This window comes from Dreissena polymorpha, chromosome 1 (genome assembly GCF_020536995.1).
Source record: "Dreissena polymorpha isolate Duluth1 chromosome 1, UMN_Dpol_1.0, whole genome shotgun sequence".
Classification (NCBI taxonomy): Eukaryota; Metazoa; Mollusca; class Bivalvia; order Myida; family Dreissenidae; genus Dreissena; species Dreissena polymorpha.
This window is the reverse complement of record NC_068355.1, coordinates 90,900,537-90,922,131: the sequence shown is the minus strand read 5'-3', so window position 1 is coordinate 90,922,131 and position 21,595 is coordinate 90,900,537. Positions and strand designations below refer to the sequence as shown.

Sequence of the window (21,595 nt, the reverse complement as noted above, 5' to 3'; positions counted from 1 at the left end):
TGTTTTGATGACCTGTATTCTGCATTGTAAAATGTGTTTCTTTTTCATTTCAGTATGGCTGTGGTAAGTACAATTGCCTTTCATATTGAACTGTTTTGATGACCTGTATTTTGCATTGTAAAATGTGTTTCTTTTTCATTTCAGTATGGCTGTGGTAAGTACACAAACTTTCTTTAATTTTCATATTGAACTGTTTTGATGACTTGTATTCTACTATGCAATGCTTAATGTATTTTTTTCAGTAGCCTGTTGGTAAGTACAATTGCCTTCTATAATTTCATATTGAACTGTTTTGATGATGTGTATACTGCTATGCAATGCTTAATGTTTTTTTCATTTCAGTATGGCTGTGGTAAGTACACATACTTTCTATAATTTAATATTGAACTGTTTTGATGACTTGTATACTGCTATGCAAAATGTCTGTTTTTCATTTCAGTAGCCTGTGGTAAGTACACTAACTTTCTTTAATTTTCATATTGAACTGTTTTGATGACTTGTATTCTGCTATACAAAATGTGCTTTTTTCAATTTCAGGTCAGCAATGGTAAGTATAGTGTGTTTCTTTATGTATAATTTTGTATACATATTGTTTTTTTTCATCATATCATGTCTTTCATATTTATGCTTTGTGTAAGTAAAATGTTCATAAATCATTCTTATCTTCAAACTAAAAATGTTTTGTGCTATGCAAAATGTCTGTATGATTTCAGTTGCCAGAGGTGAGTACCATAACAGTTGAAAAGTTAGTTTTGTTTAGTTCAAGTTTTGGTTCACAGTTCTGTTTGTTATTTGGCAAAATTTACATGTATGCATTTAGTCTTGATTTCAGCTCGATTGTGGACTGAAGAAGATTGCCCGCAGAGGGATTGGATACAAAATACAAAGTAAGTACTGAGTTTCTTACTAAAAGTTTTGAGTTGTATTCATTGTGTGTTAATATGCTATGATTGCTATGAACATGACTTTTGTATTTCAGCGAAGACAACATAGGTAAGTAAAATTGTTATCTGTTTCATGTTTACTGTTACAGTTCAATATTGTGTTTATAAATTGTAAGTTGTACAAACACATTCAAAAGTTTCTGATCATGCTTTCGATTTCATTTCAGCTTTACTGCTGGACGAGTGTTCTCTACTACTAGACGTGTCAGGTTAACTACCAGGCGAGCAGTGACAACAAGGCGCCTTTGTGGAAACAACACAACAAAAAAGTGAGTATTAGTTGAAATTGTTTTACTGTATGTTATACTTAAATGCAAAATTGTGCACATAAATTGTAAGTTGTACAATTACAATGAAAGTTTCTGATCATGCTTTCTATTTCATTTCAGCTGTACTGCTAGACGAGCAGTGACAGAAAGGCGCCTGAACATGCAACACAAAACAAAAAAGTAAGTATCAGTTAAACAGTTGGTAGAGTTGTGTGTTTTTCTTTGGAAGTTTGTGTTTACTTTTTCATTTGATACATAGTATATTACACATGCATGCTTTTTATCATTTCAGGCTGTTTACTCTCATTGTTTACTGTTTAACACAATTTGCTTTTCTATTTTCAGTGCCAATTTGCAAACCTTGATGTGGACACCGAGTAGTCAATACATACGTGTGGCGTATAGCTGCGACAAAACCGTGGGTCCATCGCACCGATAACTTGAACATTGGCCCGTGTATGGACATCAGTGCAACTTTGTGAATCCATGTAACTTTGTGAATCCATGTAACATTGCGAATGTGTGTCGATCGAAAAATGTGTACATTCTGCACTGAAACGAACTCGGTGTTGCAAGTGGCAAGTGTTGACAGTGTGTATGTTTATGTTTATGTTTTTACATGAAAAATAAAGGAGATTGTTCTCCTACCTTTTTTTTCCTTGTTTTATTGTGCTGGCCAGCAATATTGATGTATTGATGTATGTGTTTGTGTTTAAACTATGCAATACCAAAATCAAACAAAAAATAAACATTAACAGTCATTAACTGTGTTTGGGCGGCCGAGGGGTTTAAGACTCCACAAGTGTGAAGCGCACTGATAGCACTTGGGGGTAAACACCTCGGTATTTCGGTGCTAAAATGTTTTCACGGTGCTTATTTTGACGCACTGTTAGAACTACCAACCAGTAAATGATTGCTTGATTTATAAAACAAATATTCAGTCTCTACTTTGGCACAAGAGACTCTAAGTATCAAATACCAACAATTTAGACGCAGACAATCACATGGTGGTACACCAGTCCGAATATACTCATTGCTCTAGCCAGGATTGCAAATTACTTGTGTTGACTAGCAAGGCTCCCTAGTAACGGAGCAGTGTTACTGGCGTTTTTTGGGTCGATAGTGCTTAGGTGAGGTTTTGCTCGAATCGGGAGCGGGTCACTCGCTTGGGCGAGTTAGTTTTCGCTCGTAGTTTCCAATCTGGCTAGATCACTGTAAGGTTGTTTTGACTGCTATTTGGCAAGCAGAAAGACAACAGCGGTTAATTGACTGAGTATGGGCGACCGAGGTATGTAGGTGTCAATAGACCGACTCCACAAGTTGCGAAGCGAACCGATAGCACTTGAGGGGAAACGCCTCGGTTTTCGGTTCTAACATGTGTTATCCATGCTGTCGTTATACTCTGGCAAGGCTCCTCAATCTATCGCGAGGGACACTCATTATTGCCCGCAAGCTTTAGAACCTGACGTGGGTCGATGCGTATGCGAGTCCGAGGACGCGATGGCATTTGATAAGGCTACCAACCGGTTGATAACACGCATTGTTCAAATTGTTAGGTTTAAGTCTGCTAGGGCTGGGGTGGGAAGGCGACTTCTCTTGTCTGAGCACAAGAGGAACGGTCACAAGTCCGTGAAAACGCCGAGTGACACCACTAGCTTTCAAACGTACAAAGCAAAAAACTTTCAAACTTGAATTTGAGGTAAAATGATAAAAAAAACTATATAAACAACTAACCGTTATAAGATATTTGCCATATGGACACAAACTATGCTACTCAATGTTGTGTTGAACATTAATTGCGCCTTACGAACTACTCGTGTTGAAACTAACATTGAGTGACTCGTAAACTTAAAGCAGTTACTCGCTTTTGACTGCATACACATTTTGTACAACGGCTCGTTATTGGTATAACTTGTTTTTCAATGAGGAACGTCTATTGAGGTTGTAGAATATACGAATAAAAACACACAACATAAATGACGTTAGGATATTATTTTGACTTTCGATATGAGGTGATATGATGAAAAAAAGTATATACATCGGTCTGAGAGACTTTCATGACATTCACCACATGGCCATAAACTTGCGTTATTCAATGAAATGTTAAAATTTCGCTAGCAAAATAAATAAAAACTATATACGCAGTTTCATAACTTTCGATGTATGATCATGAAGTTTGAAATTGTGCAAAGCAATTTTGCGTTAAAAGTTGCATGTAGTTTTATCCCGATCTGAAACGTTTCGCTACAATACAGCCGTATTCGAAACTCAACAACTCAAATGTTTGTACAGAACAATACAAATGTTCCCATTTTGAAACGACAGTAAGTTAAACAAACATTTAGTGGTAAAGCGACATTTCTTGTACTCAAATAGGAGAAACGGTCACGAGTCAGTACACAAATCATAGCAAAACTACACTCTGCAGCTTGTATGAAACGTGTTTACAAAACCAAAGTAGTTCAAAGCAAAACGCTTTTCCTTCTTCGAGGGAGAAGAAATCTGGGTGCAAGTCCCGGCTTTGGTTATAACACGAATACTACTCGCTGCTCAATAGCAATATTCATCATCCTATCCTTATTTAAGGAATACAATCGATTTTTGCCATACGGCCACAAACTATGCTACTAAGTGTTGCGTTGAACATTAATTGCACGAAATAAACTACTTGCGCTGCAACTAGCAAGCAGTGACTCGTAAACTCAAAGCAGTTACTCGCTTTTGACTGCATACACATTTTGTACAACGGCTCGTTATTGGTATTACTTGTCTTTCAGTGAGACACATTAACACAAACGTTCAACAGTATTTAGGCTTTATATTGCGCTTGTAGAATATACGAACAAAACACACTATATAATCTACAATCGATCGCATAGTTAGCTACTTGAGTTGATATTGACAAGCGCTGGTCAATCATCTCGTTTGTAAGCTTTCGAGTGTACACAGTAGTTTGCAGTTTTGTTTCACACATAATACAAAATATGGATGAAAAAAATCTATATACATAACAGTTTGCGATATTAACTACTTTTGCCTCTTGGCCAAATCTACACTCGATCGCATAGTTTGCTACCTAGGTTGATATTAACAAGCGCTGTTTGAAAAGCAGTATTACTTCAATGCTATGGTTTGGTTGTAAGATAAAATACTAGTATATGATGCATTGATGTAACAGATATGTAGGCACATTCGTATAGTAGAAGAAAATTCTCAGCAGCAGCTGGTCTGCAAACACTACAATGCGATTTTGCAGTTTGATACGAACGTGTTTTGTTCACGTGAAGTTGAAATGAAAATCTGTCGTGTCTGATCAATGAAATATATTTGATAAAATAACACAGTTGAAAGGCAGTAACATATCTAAGGTTGTGCTATGTTACAGCTCCACAAATAGTTATTCGTCTTGCAAGATACTGGAACAGATGTCCACATGTTATTGTATATTATCTGATTTAGGATATTTTGAGAAATTATGCAACAGAACATTTCTGCAAGATGTGAAAAAAATATCTATTTAAATGGGATTTCTGAGGTTTAGCCATCGCCGAAAGGCCAATGTTTCTTCGTTAATGCATGGCAAAAGTAAAGGCTATATTGTTTGCTAGTATGCTAGTCCGTATTGCATATCGCAAGGTGGTAAAGCGGCTCTTTTCATTTCGCTGTGAAAAGAACGGTCACAAGCCCGTACAAACGCTGAGTGACACCTCTTGATCATGTAGCTTGTATGAAACGTGTTTACAAAACCAAAGTAGTTCAAAGCAGAACGCTTTTCCTTCTTTGAGGGAGAAGAAATCTGGGTGCAAGTCCCGGCTTTGGTTATAACACAAATACTCGCTGCTCAGTTGCAATATTCATACTCTTACACAGTCAATATAATCTCGGGACCAAATGCCACTAGGCTCGATTTTGAGTTGCTTATTAAGAATCACTCGCTCGAATCATGTTTCAAAATAAGGTTATACAATTCAAGTGTCTGTTGTTTCTTTGGCATTTAATGCTTAATGCATTTAATTTTGAATAAAATACTTTACGTGAAGCTGCTATTTTATAAAAAAAAATATTTTAATTAATGAATGACACGCTAAAAGTTCCTAAAATATGTACTGCTTACGACGAGTACTTGTCAAACAAATTCAAACAAAATCCTCCCTTAATATATTTGTTTTTTATTTTAATTAATGAATGACACGCTAAAGTTCCTAAGATATGTTATGCTTACGACGAGTACTTGTCAAATAAATTCAAACAAAATCCTCTCTTGATATATTTGTTTTAATTTAAATAGATCAAATAAAAGAAATTTCCAGTACCGATAAATACAATCTAGAACAGCCCAGTAAAGAGTCACCGAATATCGTATTTCTTCAACAAGTGGCAATACAAGTGCAATACATTTTAGGTTTTAATAAACTACTCAAACGTTAATAACTTTCGCAAATATCACTGTTGATTTATTGACATACAGTTTAATAATGCCAAGCATTTCTTAAGTAGCCTTACCCTACGGAGTTTGTCTTCGACTGTTGACTAAAGTAGATCAATAAGAACGCCGACTGCATATGACCGAGTGTATTTAAATCAATATTGGAACACAAATGGATGGGGGTTATCAAATCATCATCATCATCATCAGCAGCATCATCATCATCATCATCATCATCATCATCATCATCAACAACAACATCATCAACAACAACAACAACAACTTCATCATCATCATCTTCATCACCATCATCATCATCATCATCATAGTCATCAAATTGCTTTGACCATTCCAGGCTTACCACATTAAATATATTTGACAATTCCACTGACATTTCAAAACAGTCCCAAACGGGCAAATCTAACCAAGCCAACTGGCCATAACCATTCCGTAAAACCATGTTAGACTGTTACGAATGTTAGCTTCATGTTCTGTACGACTTTGGGCGAGTTTTCACTTGCCTTAAAGTGGACGAGCTGGTCGTTTAAGGACGACATTTGCTCGAGTTCTCTTCAACATTGACACGAACATTTAGACGAGCTCAGCCAATATATATATTTATATATTCCTTATGTTAGTGTATCAATCGCAGATATAATAACTGACTTTGAGAATGATCGAGTGTAGACGATTCTGCACGAGTTTATAATTGCCAATGCCTATTGTCTCAAATTAATAGAAGCATTCATGCACAATGTTAATTTATCACAGAAAAAAGATTCTCATTTTAAATGAATTTATGAGTAAAAATCTGTTGTTGTTTGTTTTAAATGTTGTGCACACAAGTATAAATATAAACATGGTAAAAACATGATGTTTATTGTTATAAAATTATCTAGAAGTGCGACAAGTGAATACAAGCTACATAGTTTGTTAATTCTTCTAAAACCATACTGTACTACTGTACATTATCATTGATCAGTAAATGAAATGTTAAAAAATACTACCTTCTTTACAGAGGCCATTGCTGATGTTCTTCTCATTATAGGACATTCCATTTGTAATTCAGTAACGCACTAAACATAATCAAAGATACCCTTCCAGTAAATTGAATTCCTGTCAGGAAACTCCTTGATTATGTTTCTGTAAATTCAGATGTGTAAGCTACTATACACATGCCTGTCTTCTCAGTATTATCCATCCATTTTTTTCCAGTTTGCTCCAGCAATTCCAGTTTGAAATATATCTGACTAACCTTCGTAAAAGATTTGCTTCAGTAAGAATCATCTCTTCTGTTTTAACAAAGAGCATATCCAGCACAGCAAAGAATGGCCACACTTGATTTTAAAAGAATCAAGAGATTGAACTTTTTTTACAGTTGACCCCTTTTTTCATCGCAATTTTGCAAACAAGGGAAAGAACTTTGCTCTTTATAAGGTACTTCTTAAGGATAAATGTATAAATATTTAGTCTACCGAAAGTTTGTTAGAGAAAGCAAATTAAATCTACTTTATGAATTTCTTTAAATGTTCTCTATAAGGTCCGCGCAATCACCAGACTTCTGTTTAGAGATTATTCAAACATAGCGACTAAGTTTTACGCTACGTTCGGTTTATAGAAACGCACTTACGCATTCAGAAAAGCGTACGTAACTTTATACGTACGTACATTTTCGTCCGTAAAGTTACGCATTGTACCAGAAACGGTCCCCTGGTATACATTGTTAAGGACTTTGAGACCATAGGACCAGTAGTTTGTGGTTATAGGGTCTTACTGAAGCCTTAAGTGTTATATGTTTCTAAAATTCGTTTAGAAAAAAATATAACTTATTTGTTAAAAATAGTTTTACAAAAATAATTAAAGTAACCAGTTATCCATTTTGAATTATTGTTAGTATTGGTGCAGATTAGAAAAGACCCAGTTTTGTTAATCAGTGTTTGTTGTACAATACATGTTTGTTGTACAATACACTATTAGCAAGTTTAGAGCAAAGCTATGCCTCTGGTACTATCCACAGTAGCAGACAAACAATTGTTTTGTAAAAAAAAGGCAAACATTTCCATTGGATTTGCTCGATTTATGAATGGTAGCATGTTGGAATGGTAAAACACGCCATTTTTATCTTAGATTCCGAGAATCCAATAAATAATTATATTTTATACCGTTCTTATTGTTGATTTAACATTTGATAAATTTGTTGTTGCATATGTAAACAAAGTGTGTGCGCGCATACTAGGGTCGGGTTAAACACCGTATAAAAGGATGTTTCATTATCGAAATGTTCTAGGGAGAGGACCTCCAAAGCCCCCGATTGCTGGAGGGGGACATTCCCTCCCGCACACCCCCTTCGCCGGCAAAAATGTACCCCCCTTTTCAAAACCCTGGCTATGGGCCTGCTTACAAATAATGCAATCGACCACGAAATAAAGGGAATTCTTTGAAAACTTTGTCATTTCAGTTCAACGTGATTTTCATGTTTATCTAGCTTTCAAATCTAACCACATTTAATGGTCCGTACAAAACAAAATCGGCTTAAGATCATAACTATATCTTCGCTATGACTCATGTCACGCGCCTACTTTTTAAAAGGACTAAAGCTCTATGTTAGGGAACTTCTCCGACAAATAAGTGATCGTGAAAAGGTTACCAGCACCATGGAAGAGAACTCAAGATCCAGCTATGTAAGCGAGCATATCGATGTCATGAAATAGACAGCCAACTTCGAAACGTTCGTGGAGATGATTGTATGTAGATAAAAAAACTACATTAAAAGCAGAAAAACCTACAATAAGAATAGAAATATAGGTCCATAAGAAATCGCGTATTCACAGCTGCTATGATAAATAATACAATAATTTGTTCTATTTAATAAGCATTTTTTTGTCCGGCATTAACTTCTCATGTGTTAAAGCTGATTTGGGTATTTATTACACATTAGCAAGTAAAACAACTGCATCCATATAATTAATCACAACGTTGAAATAAGTTAAGTACATATTCAACTAAAAGACCGGCCTTTGGCATACATTAATATTGAGTGTACGATTTTATAGCTGTAAAGCGTGTTCAACTTGAGTGTGTGCCGTACACTCGAATGTGTGAAATTCATTTTTTGTACTATATGCCAAGGAATCAGTAATGTTGAACTTCCTACTGTGTTTCTTAACCCTTTACCCCTTAGATACGTATTTAATCGTAGTCGTCTGACAGAAAATACATTTAATGTGTGAAACGTCCAGGTAGACGACGCTTCGATAAAAATTACATGTATCATACTCTTTTGGGTGATTCGGGATGAAATTGCAGATTAAAGTTGCATTTTTGTTTTTAATAAACCATGATATTCAGCAAACTTGTAGTCAACGATGCTAGTATTGGTTTCTTTGCAAAAGGCCAATGACCAGTTATAGTTGTCGTCTTCAGATTCATGGTAATATAAAACCCTTTGTAACACGAATTGAATAATAATGAATTCGTAAGGATTTACTTTTGTGGACAGTTCGATCGTATTTATCTCTTTCCTTTCACACATAGACATCTATCTTGTTGATATCATACCTCTGTCCCAATAAATTCACTATATTGACCATATTACATAGTTCTGAATGGAATATTGAATTTAAACACGACAAACATATCTATACCATGAAAAATGGTATAGTTTTATTTATCTTTTCGGTATCTCTTTTTGTTTACATTCGACCTCCATATGTGTCTGGGTTATCTCCATAAAACTTAAAACGAACATAAGAAATGAGGTTACTTATAACGACTCATTTTTGCCTTGTGAAAACAAGTACTTTGTATTTAAAAATAAAGTAAACCAATGCCTTGACAGAATTGCAAGCAATATCGAACATCTACCAGTGAACGTTTCTATCAAATAAAGATTGAGTTTAAAATTCATGTTTCCTTTTTGTGTACATGTGCAACATTTGATCGTGAAATATCCATTCATCACAACAAAATTACCGTTAAGGTTGTTATGTGTTTGCAAGATTCCGAAACAAAAGATCTCTGGCGAACAAACGTCCACAAAAAACACATTTCGTTTGGTATATATTTCATGTTTTATGAGCAAAAATAATGTACTTTTGTGTGTTATCATTAATTAGAATACATAAAAAAGAAAACCATTGAATTACGGGGAGAAAAATGACATTAAAGTTTTAAGCTTTACAAAAATTACAGTTTTGTTAGTTTTTGTATTTTCAAAAACAAGATATGTGAACATGTCTCTTAAAACACAACATTTAACACGAACATCATTACATTAGATCATTGCATTGGGGCTTTTATTGTAAAGCAATTAGTGTTTTATCCTGTTTGAAAATGAAAGGAATGTTAAAACGTAGTCGTAGCTCAGCAAGAATGACCTCATGGAAAATCACTGATGGATGATTCGACTATACGCATCGCTAAACGTCTGTCGCGTATGCAAATGTAAAGCGTAATTGTTAGTTAAAGCGGGTATAAACGATTTTGTTAAATATTTATAAATTTATATAAAATGTTTAAAAAACGTATTATATATGAATCACGCCATGAGAAAACCAGCACAAATGACATCGACGACGTCATTGGCAAATCGTAATTTTCATTACGGCATAATTTCTGCGAAAAATTGATTTGCATGTTTGCGTGATATATCTGTGTACAGGTGTGTTTGATTTCGTTTTAAAGTTAAAAACTTATGGAATGGCTGCCGAACTTGAGGTTAAAGCTTTAACACTATATATATATTTATTTATATTATGTTTTTCGCATAATCGTCACTTACTTATTTTGTTTAACATTCTTTGTTTAAACCTGATTTAGAAACACGTCACGTATTGTTATGCACTTGATCAGTGTCGACAGTGAATGAAAGAAACTTTGGTCGGTCGTAGAATAGTATCTGAGAATATCTGGACTATAACGATATTTTGAAAACATTATTTATTGTGTAATACATGTATGTGTTGTCGTTTGAACAATTGTATGTAATTTTATCTCATTTAAAGCATCTTAAATGTGTGTTTACAATAATATTTAAAAAGCATATGACTACTTCTAGGGATTAAAACTAGAAATGGCGCGGCAGAGGCCGACGCGTATCCCCACGCCACATGTTTGGCACAGGGGCGCCGCAGGGTTGTTAATCGGGCCATGCATAGTTGAGATTGACAGTATTGTCATAAGAGATGTTCTGTAATCAGTATAAATTTGAAGTAATTTAATGTAGAAATAAAGAAGTTCATGTAAAATAACCTAAAAAATGAGTGAAAATCTATACCCTAATTTCTCCTCTTCATCCTGCTCTCCTAACAAATCTAATAATGAATCAACTTCACTGTAGTCAATTATGTACATGTCATCCTTATTGGAATGACTTATGGGATGGCTGAACATGCTCTCTTATAGCCAATCTTCTTGCTTCTGTTTTGGAAAAGTTATGTTTTGAGGTTAAATGGTTGACTAAATAGTAGCGTCTCAGAAATTTTCTATCGCAATCTTGTACACAACAATGATTATGTTGAATTTCATGTCTGTCTTTGATGTGCCTGTTCAAAGTCCATCTTGCTTTAAATTGTTTCTCACATTTTTCCCACTTGAACATTTTGACAGATTTTCAGTAATGAGTCTAAAATTGTAATTGCACAAATTGAAAGTTTCAGCCCTTTTATAGATTCTTGAGGCTCTATTCCATGAGTTTCTCATGCTTTTTATGCTTGACTGCATTCTATCTTTTCTCTCATATACAGGTGTCCCTTTGCGCCAATATTTTATAATCCTTTGTATAAACATTAGATGGATCAGCTTAACCATTTCACAGATGAGTTAACACAAACAATTGAATACTAAATACATCTCTGCGCCACTACTGTGTAACTATGCGCCACTTTGATTTTTTTTTATATCATTTGGCAGGTTATTTACTTACCTCCCTTTAAAGCTTATTACTTCCATTGGATTTGTTTTTTTGACCTTTGACCTTGAAGGATGACCTTGACCTTAACCTTTAACCACTCAAAACGTGCAGCTCCATGAGATACACATGCATGCCAAATATCAAGCTGCTATCATCAATATTGCAAAAGTTATGGCCAATGCACCATATCGGTGGCATAAAAATAAGTGAAAATCTCTGACCCGGCCCCGCCCTAACTCCCATAACTTTTGAACCAGGGGTCAAATCAAATTTCCGTCACTGTCATCGTCGCTCATATGCTCATAGCTACCATGTATGTAAGTTTCAAGGTTCTAGTTCTAATAGTGTAGGAGGAGCAGGTGGCCAGGACGAACAGACGGACGGACGGACAGACGCACAACACCACAATATCCCCATTTTTTCTCCGGAAAACGTGGGGATAATAAGCGAAAAACGGGCTAAACCCTTTAGTGACCGAGAGATGGACGTTTTTAAGAATTTAATGAAAGAAAATCTTCATAAAATCATAGCAAACCAAAGCGACAACTCGTTATCTAATACGTAATGAACACCATGCTCATTGTAGTCAGAAATTTGGTACAAGACATTATTTAAAGGCCCATTAATACTCAAAATCAACGAATATTTCGTAAAATATTTCGTAAAGTAAAGTTAACCTATACAGAATCATTGTTCCCCAAAGCAATAGCCAAAATGTGAACGCTAGTTGTGGTCTGGTAACATATATTTAACAAGATATATTGTTACTAGACCACATCTAGCGTTGAAATTATGGATATTATATACGGAACACTGATTGTGTATTTGTTAACTTTATTTTACGAAATAATTAGCGAAATATTCGTTGATTTTGAGTGTTAATATGGATTTAGAATGATCTGTCTGGTTATGATGTTTACGCATTGACTCGCAAAACTCATTAAGTTATCGGGATGATATAACTATTGTGGTTAGTCTACATTAGCGACATGGAAATTCACATGGACCGAAGTAGGGTGCAACGAAGCAATACAACGAAACGAATACATAATTTAAAAAATATGTTGTCACAAGATTAATTATCGAATCCCTGGTTATTACAGTTTCATGCTTTTGTGCATAATTTCACGAAATTTATGATCGAATCCCGGCTGTATAAATTTTGAAGCAATAAAAGTGTGCGTTTTGCAACACTGCGTATTGCTAGATAGAATCTATATTTGATTATGAAATGAGTAAAATAGACATAAAATCATTCTTTCGAACGAAATCACCCGTATCAAAGTAATTAAAGTTTGTATTTAAATAGCTAATATGTATTTAATATTTATGCCATTAAGCATTAAATATTGGGGACTTGAAATTATAACTTCATTCGTTTCAAGTTACCGATTTGATATATGTAACATCACTAAAATTATGTTTCAATTAAGCATTTTTAGCTCCACTGGCCAAAGGCCAGTGGGGCTTATGTCATGGTCCTGTGTCCGTTGTGCGTGCGTGCGTCCGTCCGTGCGTTTACTTTTTCTTTAAACATCTTCTCCTAAACTACAAGTCCAATTCTGATAAAACTTCTCACAAGCGTTCCTGGGGTGAACCTCTTTCAAATTTGTTCAATTTAAACAAATTTAAATTGGGGTCAAATTTGACCCCGCCCCGGGGGTCAATAAATTAAACATATGTTTATACTAGAAATGGCGCGGCAGAGGCCGACGCATATCCCCACGCCGCATGTTTGACCCAGGGGCGCCCCATGGTTGGTAATGGGTCCATGCATAGTTGAGATTGACCGTATTGTCATAAGAAAAGTTCAGTATCAATTAGAAGTGAATCGGTGTAGAAATGAAGAAATTATAGTAAAAGACAATTTTGGGTTCGTGTGGCCTATTATGGGCGGGGCGCCACAGGGTTGGTAAAGGGACCATACATAGTTGAGATTGACCGCATTGTCATAAGAGATGTTCAGTATCAATTTGAAGTAAATCGGTGTAGAAATGAAGAAATTATAGTAAAAGGCAATGTTGAGTGGGCGTGGCCCATGTGGGCGGCGCGCCCCAGGGCTGGTTATGACGCAATGCATAGTTGAAATTGACTGCATTGTCATAAAAGAGGTTCAGTATCAAACTTAAAGTGAATCGGTGTAGAAATGAAGATATTATAGTAAAAGGCAATTTTGGGTGGGCGTGGCCTATGTGGGCGGGGCGCCCCAGGGTTGGTAATGGGGCAATGCATAGTTGAGATTAACTGTATTGTCATAAGAGAGGTTCAGTATCAATTTGAAGTGAATCGGTATACAAATGAAGAAATTATAGTAAAGGGCAATTTTGGGTGGGCGTGGCCTATGTGGGTGTGGCCTATTATGGGCGGGGCGCCCAATGGTTGGTAATGGGGCCATACATAGTTGAGATTGACCGTATTGTCATGAGAGAAGTTCAGTATCAATTAGAAGTGAATCGGTGTAGAAATGAAGAAATTATAGTAAAAGACAATTCTGGATGGATGTGGCCTATTATGGGCGGGGCGCCCCAGGGTTGGTAATGGGGCCTTTCATAGTTGAGATTGACCGTATTGTCATAAGAGATGTTCAGTATAAATTTTAAGTAAATCTGTGTAGAAATGAAGAAATTATAGTAAAAGGCAATTTTGGGTGGGCGTGGATATGTGGGCGGGGCGCAACAGGGTTGGTAATGGCGCCATGCATAGTTGAGATTGACCGTATTGTCATAAAAGAGGTTCAGTATCAATTTGAAGTGAATCGGTGTAGAAATGAAGAAATTATAGTAAAAGGCAATTTGGGGTGGGCGTGGCCTATGTGGGCGGGGCGCCCCAGGGTTGGTAATGGGGCCATGCATAGTTGAGATTAACTGTATTGTCATAAGAGAGGTTCAGTATAAATTTGAAGTAAATCTGTGTAGAAATGAAGAAATTATAGTGAAAGGCAATTTTGGGTGGGCGTGGCCTATGTGGGCGGGGCGCCCCATGGTTGGTTATGGGGCCATGCATAGCTGAGATTGACCGTATTGTCATAAAGTAGGTTCAGTATCAATTTGAAGTGAATCGGTGTAGAAATGAAGAAATTATAGTAAAAGGCAATTTGGGGTGGGCGTGGCCTATGTGGGCGGGGCGCCCCAGGGTTGGTAATGGGGCCATGCATAGTTGAGATTAACTGTATTGTCATAACAGAGGTTCAGTATGAATTTGAAGTGAATCGGTGTAGAAATGAAGAAATTATAGTGAAAGGCAATTTTGGGTGGGCGTGGCCTATGTGGGCGGGGCGCCCCATGGTTGGTTATGGGACCATGCATAGCTGAGATTGACCGTATTGTCATAAGAGAGGTTCAGTATCAATTTGAAGCGAATCGGTGTAGAAATGAAGAAATTATAGTAAATGGCAATTTTGGGTGGGCGTGGCCTATGTGGGCGGGATGCCATAGGGTTGGTAATGGGGCCATGCATAGCTGAGATTGACCGTATTGTCATAAGAGAGGTTCAGTATCAATTTGAAGCGAATCGGTGTAGAAATGAAGAAATTATAGTAAATGGCAATTTTGGGTGGGCGTGGCCTATGTGGGCGGGATGCCATAGGGTTGGTAATGGGGCCATGCATAGCTGAGATTGACCGTATTGTCATAAGAGAGGTTCAGTTTCAATTTGAAGTGAATCGGTGTAGAAATGAAGAAATTATAGTAAAAGGCACTTTTGGATGGGCGTGGCATATGTGGCCGGGGCGCCCCAGGGTTGGTAATGGGGCCATGTATAGTTGAGATTGACCCTATTGTCATAAGAGAGGCTCAGTATCAATTTGAAGTAAATCGGTGCAGAAATGAAGAAGTTAGTGTAAAATAACATTAAAAAAAATGAGCGAAAGTCTCCGACTCGGCCCGCCCCAACCCCCACAACTTTTGACCCAGGTGTCAGATAAAAATTATGTCACTGTCACCGTCGCACATATGCTCATAGCTATAATGTATGTAAGTTTCAAGGTTCTAGTGCTAATAGTGTAGGAGGAGCAGGTGGCCAGGACGGACGGACGGACAGACGCACATCAATACAATATCCCCACTTTTTCTCCGAAGAACGTGGGGATAACTAAAGTTTAAGTAGCAATGATGGAAAGGTTTATGTTTTGTGTTAGTATGTGCATGTTATAGAATGCAATTGTTATTAAATTGGCACTTCATTGTTGCTTTAAATATACTGATATATACATGTATATAAATCATCAATTGATTAACGCATATTTATATATTTCAGGATTTGTAAAGTATCATCTCAGAACACTTTGGTCGAACTCCGGCGAGTACACACGTTTTTATGGGGAAGACATGCAGCGACGGTGAATTAAGAAACCTCTTTGTGTTTATTGAAGAACACAGGTTTCTTCTTAACGAAGACCGACCGTCCAGTGCAGCTGCTCGCTCCTGGATTATCTGCAGCACGGCGTTTTACTTGCGTGATGACTTGCGACCTCTATTGTCAGATCAGGGTCAGGAAGGCTTCGCGTGTTAGACAGAATGTGACACTTTTTAATGTTCTAACTGTGCTAACGGTTTATTTAACCAGTAATTGTTAATGTATTGTGGATTCTTTACGTTTGTTTGAATAGCAAAAATATATTAACATTCCGAGTTCAGTTAAATTATCAAACAAACTTCGGTATTTATTTTCGTGAAGAAAAACATAAATTTATATTTACACATTATATGACATTACCAAACAGTAACACATTTACGACATCGGTAACTACAACAACATCATTGAACTTTTAAATAATGATGACGGACATTTCAAATAAAATATGTACGAAGTTAGTTCGAAGATAAAATGAAATATGACGTGGCGTCAAAATAACGGCGTAATGACGCTCACTTAAGCGTCACATCGGTAAACGAAAATGTAAATTAGTTTAGGTTATAGTTGGAACAGTTTGACATTTTATACATATATGGGACCGGAAAAGAACGTAGATACCGAAAATGAAAAAAAGTAAAAATCGAAAATTTTGATATTTGTGGTGGTTTTCTCATGGCGCAATACATATATATTTCAATATAAATTAAAATAAAAGTTAAGAAGAACATGTGTCGAAAAATGCGAAAAAAGCCAGATATTTAATTCTGAAATTGAAAACGGCTTTACAGCCGAATTCGCCAGCATGTATATCATACATGTACGATGTGAATCTAAACTTAGTTTAACGGTTTATTTGAATTCCTGCAACGATATCTATTCAAACGACACACGAACACTAACTCCAATCTTAATACAAAGACGAATGCTTCGGTTATTGTAGGAAAATATGTACGTCACAATCGGCTCGGGCCGCTAATTTGTCTTTGCTGCATTTTATGAAATTCGGCTTTAATGTATAATTTTTCTTGCCTATTTTGTGCAATTGTAACATATTCTATCAATATTTTACAATTAAACACATATAAAAAATCCTATATACCCGCTTTAATGTCTTCATGTACACTGTCAGTGTGAGGGTATGGTGTTAGTTGAAATAGCATAGAAGAAAACTAAAACATCGAATTTGTGAATTGTTTTAAAGTTTTGTCTATGCACATAATGTCAGTTAAAGAGGTTATATAGAATTAAGGTTTATGAAATAATTATAGTTACAATATATTTAGGCAAGCGATTTGCAGTACACAGAAATGATTTATTGAAACTTATAAATTGTAAAATTGTAAAGGGACTTGTTTACAATTTTGTAAAATAACAATTTAAAAACAATTGTCATATACTTAAACAAGAATGTATGAATTAAAGTCAAACAATAAAAAGAACACCTCTGGCTGAGTCAAATTCTTAACATGTATGTTCGTTTATTTATAATCATTAATCGAAATCTTCGCAATTATAACGCGAAAGTAACGCTTGTCATCGATAATGACAACAAAAACAAAAACGTGAATTAACTAGATGTTGGTTAAGCTACCATTTATGGTTTATAAGCCTGCGCGGTGTTGTTTTAGCGGAGTTGCTATTGGATCGAAAGGTCAAGAGTTTGAGGCCCACGGCTGACATCTTTTGAAGAATATATTTTTCAACGTTTAAATCAGAATGTATAATATATATTACAGTTGTTATTCGTAAAGTCATTTAATAAAAGTCCATAAAAACAAAGTAAACAGTTTGCGTAGTTGATAAAATACATATCCTCATTCGCATAACTTACCATCATATAAAGGTAATTTTTGTTAAGATCGTGTACTCACGACCAAGCCCTCGCATCGCGATTGCAACATACACACGATCGGGAAATTACCTTTAAATTGGGATTGCGACTTATACACGCTCGGGAAATCCCCTTTATATTGACATTGAGACACACTGGCATTTTGACATACACACGATCGATTGTTTATGGGATTGCGACGCACACACGATCGGGGAATCCTCTGTTAATTGAGATTTACAATTGGGAAGAGTGTCAACACTCGTCTTTGACCATATATGAAATACTTCCGAGGCCTCGAAACTTGTAAAGGGCACACAGTCTGATAACTAATACTGGTCCAAATTTCAATATTGTGCGTCAAAAGAAAATTATTACTTTGCTTGATGTTAAATGCGTCACCGGTCCAGGCAATCTTTGGTATAATCACGGACGCTGAATAGTTGCTTGTCCAGAAATCCTCTGGTATAAACACGAACGCTGAATGGCCACTGGTCCAGACAATCTCTGGTATGACGCGGACGCTGAATTGTCACCGGACCAGACAATTTCTGGTATTAACCAGGACATTGAATATTTACCGGACCAGACAATCTCTGGCATAAACATGGACGCTGATAAGCTACGATCTAGGCAACCTCTTATTTATACACTGACGCTGCATAGTCACTGGTCGTGCTAATCTCTGGTATTAACAAGGGCGCTGAATAGTCACTGGTCCAGGCAAACTCTTGTTTTTAAACGAACGTTGAATAGTCACTGGTCCAGCCAACCTCTGGTATTAATAATGACGCTGATAAGTCGCCGGTCCAGGCAATCTTTTGTTTTTACAAGGACTCTGAATGGCGACCGGTCCAGGACATCTCTGGTATTAACACGAATGCTGAATAGTCACCGGACCAGGCAATCTCTGGTATTAACACGGACGCTAAATATTTACCGGTCCAGGTACTCTCTGGTATGAACGCGGAAGCTGAAATGTCACCGGACTTGACAATCTCCGGGATTAACACGGACGCTGAATAGTTACCGGTCCAGGCACTCTCTGGTTTGAACGCGGGAGCTGAAATGTCACCGGACCAAACATTATCTGGTATAAAAACGGACGCTGAATAGTCACCGCTCCTGCTAATCTCCGGTATTAACACGGACGCTGATTAGTTACCGGTTTAATCAACCTCTGGTATTAACACAGACGCTGAATAGTCACCTGTCCAAACAACCTCTGATATTATCTAGGACGCTGAATAGCGCCTCGTGAAAACATGAAAAATGACCGGTCCCGCCAACCTCTGGTACTAACACGGACGCTGATTAGTCACCAGTCCAGGCAACCTTTGGTATTAGCACAAATTTTGAATAGTTACCGGTCAATGAAATCTATGTTATGAACATGGATTCTGAATAGCCATTGGTCAAGCGAACATGCTCTGGTATTAACCCGGTTTCTGAATATTCACCGGTCAAGCCAACATCTCTTATGAACACGGATTGTAATTAGTGACCTGTCCCAGCAACCTCGAGTATAAATACGGTTTCTGAAAAGTCACTGTTACAGGCAATCCCTTGTATTAGCATGTACTCTGGAAAGTGACCGGTTTCGCAAATCCCTGGTATTAACATGGATTCAAAATAGTTGCTGGTCCATGCATCCTCTGTCATAAACACGGATTCTGACTAGTCACTTGTCGAGACAACTTCTGGTATCAACACGGACTCTGAATAGTGACCGATTCATCAAACCTCTAGTATTTACACGGATTCTGACTAGTCTCTAGTCAAGGCAACCTCTGGTATTAACAAGGACTCTGGCTAGTGACCGGTTCAGCTAATCTCTGGTATTAACACGGATTCAAAATAGTCACTGGTCAATCCAACCTCTGGTATTTACACGGATTGTGATAATTGACCAGTCCCAAAAACCTCTTGTATTAACACGGGCTCTGAATATTGACCGATTCATCCAACCTCTTTTATAAATACGGATTCTGACTAGTAACTTGTCCACGCAACCTCTGGTATTAACAAGGACTCTAGACAGTGACCGGTCCAACCAAGCTCTGGTATTCACACGGATCCTACAAAGTTACTGATCAAGCTGACTTCTGGTTTTAAAACGGATACTGAATAGTCACTCGTCCAGACCATATCTGTTTAAGAACGGACTCTGAATAGTGACCGGTCCCGCCAATTGCAATCTCTGATATTTACGCGGACGCTGAAAAGTTATCGGTCCAGCTAACCTCTGGTATAAACACGAACGGTGAATAGTTAGCGGTCCAGCCAACCTCTGGTATTAAATCGTAAATCAGAGAGGAAGAACCGCAGCTGGTTCACGATCGTAACTGTTGGGACCAAGATGGACAACAAACAATGGACAATGTATTTTACTGAAAAGAAAACTCACATATCCAGCTGAATTCCGTTGATCTTTTTGTTTTTGAATCCCTCAAGCAATACCATACCGTTGTATGTACATCATTGCGATTTTCAAACGAAAAGGTTTTTATTAGTTTGTAGGCTTCAACTTCATTCAAATACTATACTATTTTCTCATATCCACACGTATATTCGCATCATGATACTGTTGTCATTTCCATTTGTAACGGAGCGTATCTGAAGAGACGGAATGCAGAATCCTTATTTAACATGGACAGGCAAATTAACACCCTTTTCATAGTCAATGCGACATTTTTTAATACGCAAACGGGTGAAGGGACGTAATCCCACTATATTATTTAAAATTGAAATAATGTGTTCGTGTTAATGATTCCCCTTATCGGCACGCAAGAAGAAAAAGCTAAATTGCTCAGACTGTTAATTTTAATGTTTTTTTAGCACGCTTTGCTAGTCAATCATTTTTTTCCCCATATAATTTCAATAATAAGCGTAAAAACGCATTAAAATTTACAAGATTCTAATTGATCACTATCAATAAACTGAACGACATTTGGAATATTTTTTCTCTCTGTTTTATGAGTGTTTGAGTGCGTTTGAATCTATTGCATTTATTCTTTTTAGAATATATGATTTACTTTTTTAGAATTGTTATTTTCCTTAACTGTTTACTAGTCCCTCTAATTCCACTCCCATAATAATATAGTATAGAATGAAACAAATCTTCGAGAACATATTACACAAGTTTAATTGAAAAGTTTGCGTCAAATAATTGGGTATTTCGCATAGGCTGATCATGGATGATACTTTCCTTTTTCATTGTATTTTTCGTTTACAGAAAGTCTTATCTTAACACAATGTTCTGACTATCTGCGTCCGGATGATCCGAAAAAACAAATGGTGATAGCATCAGTATGGCAAACACAGACATGACCAAAGTGATTGCCCTAGTACGGCAAATACAGACATGGCTACCGGGTCTCATGAACATGCTGGTGAGAAGACCGGTCATACCAGCTAGAACGGAAATAATTGAACTTCAGCATCAAACGAAAGAGCATTATCAATGTCATCTTATCTGAGCTCTGGTGGCATCCAAGCTGTCATAAGGTAACTAAAAAGCAGAGAGTTTCTACAGCAGCTACCGACATTATAATATCGGCGAGACGTTGAACAAAACGCGAATATTATAGCAAAATTTCATGATGGTGTCAATTGAGTGACAATCAACATACTGATTTTCAATTTCTGTTTGATGTTTTATATAATTGGTTTACAGATCAATATAATAAAGGATTTGGTTATAGTTTATTGCATACAACATTCAAAGCACTATGTCCTTTAGAAATAATATCATACATATTAAAAATGGAGTACACCCTAAAGTGTAAACTGTAAGAACTATGTTTACTGAAGATATTGAATCCGAGTGTTTTGAACTAAAACAGTACATTCCTAACATGT

The 21,595-nt window shown here is 36.6% G+C and overlaps 1 long non-coding RNA gene across 1 annotated transcript; it reads left to right on the top strand.

The window, feature by feature from the left end:
- Positions 1 to 306: 306 nt before the first annotated feature.
- LOC127840537 (uncharacterized) lies at positions 307 to 2,798 on the top strand. Its single transcript, XR_008030533.1, has 3 exons — positions 307 to 1,213; positions 1,334 to 1,393; positions 1,559 to 2,798. It is a non-coding gene; the product is annotated as an uncharacterized LOC127840537 (long non-coding RNA).
- The last annotated feature ends 18,797 nt before the right edge of the window (positions 2,799 to 21,595 follow it).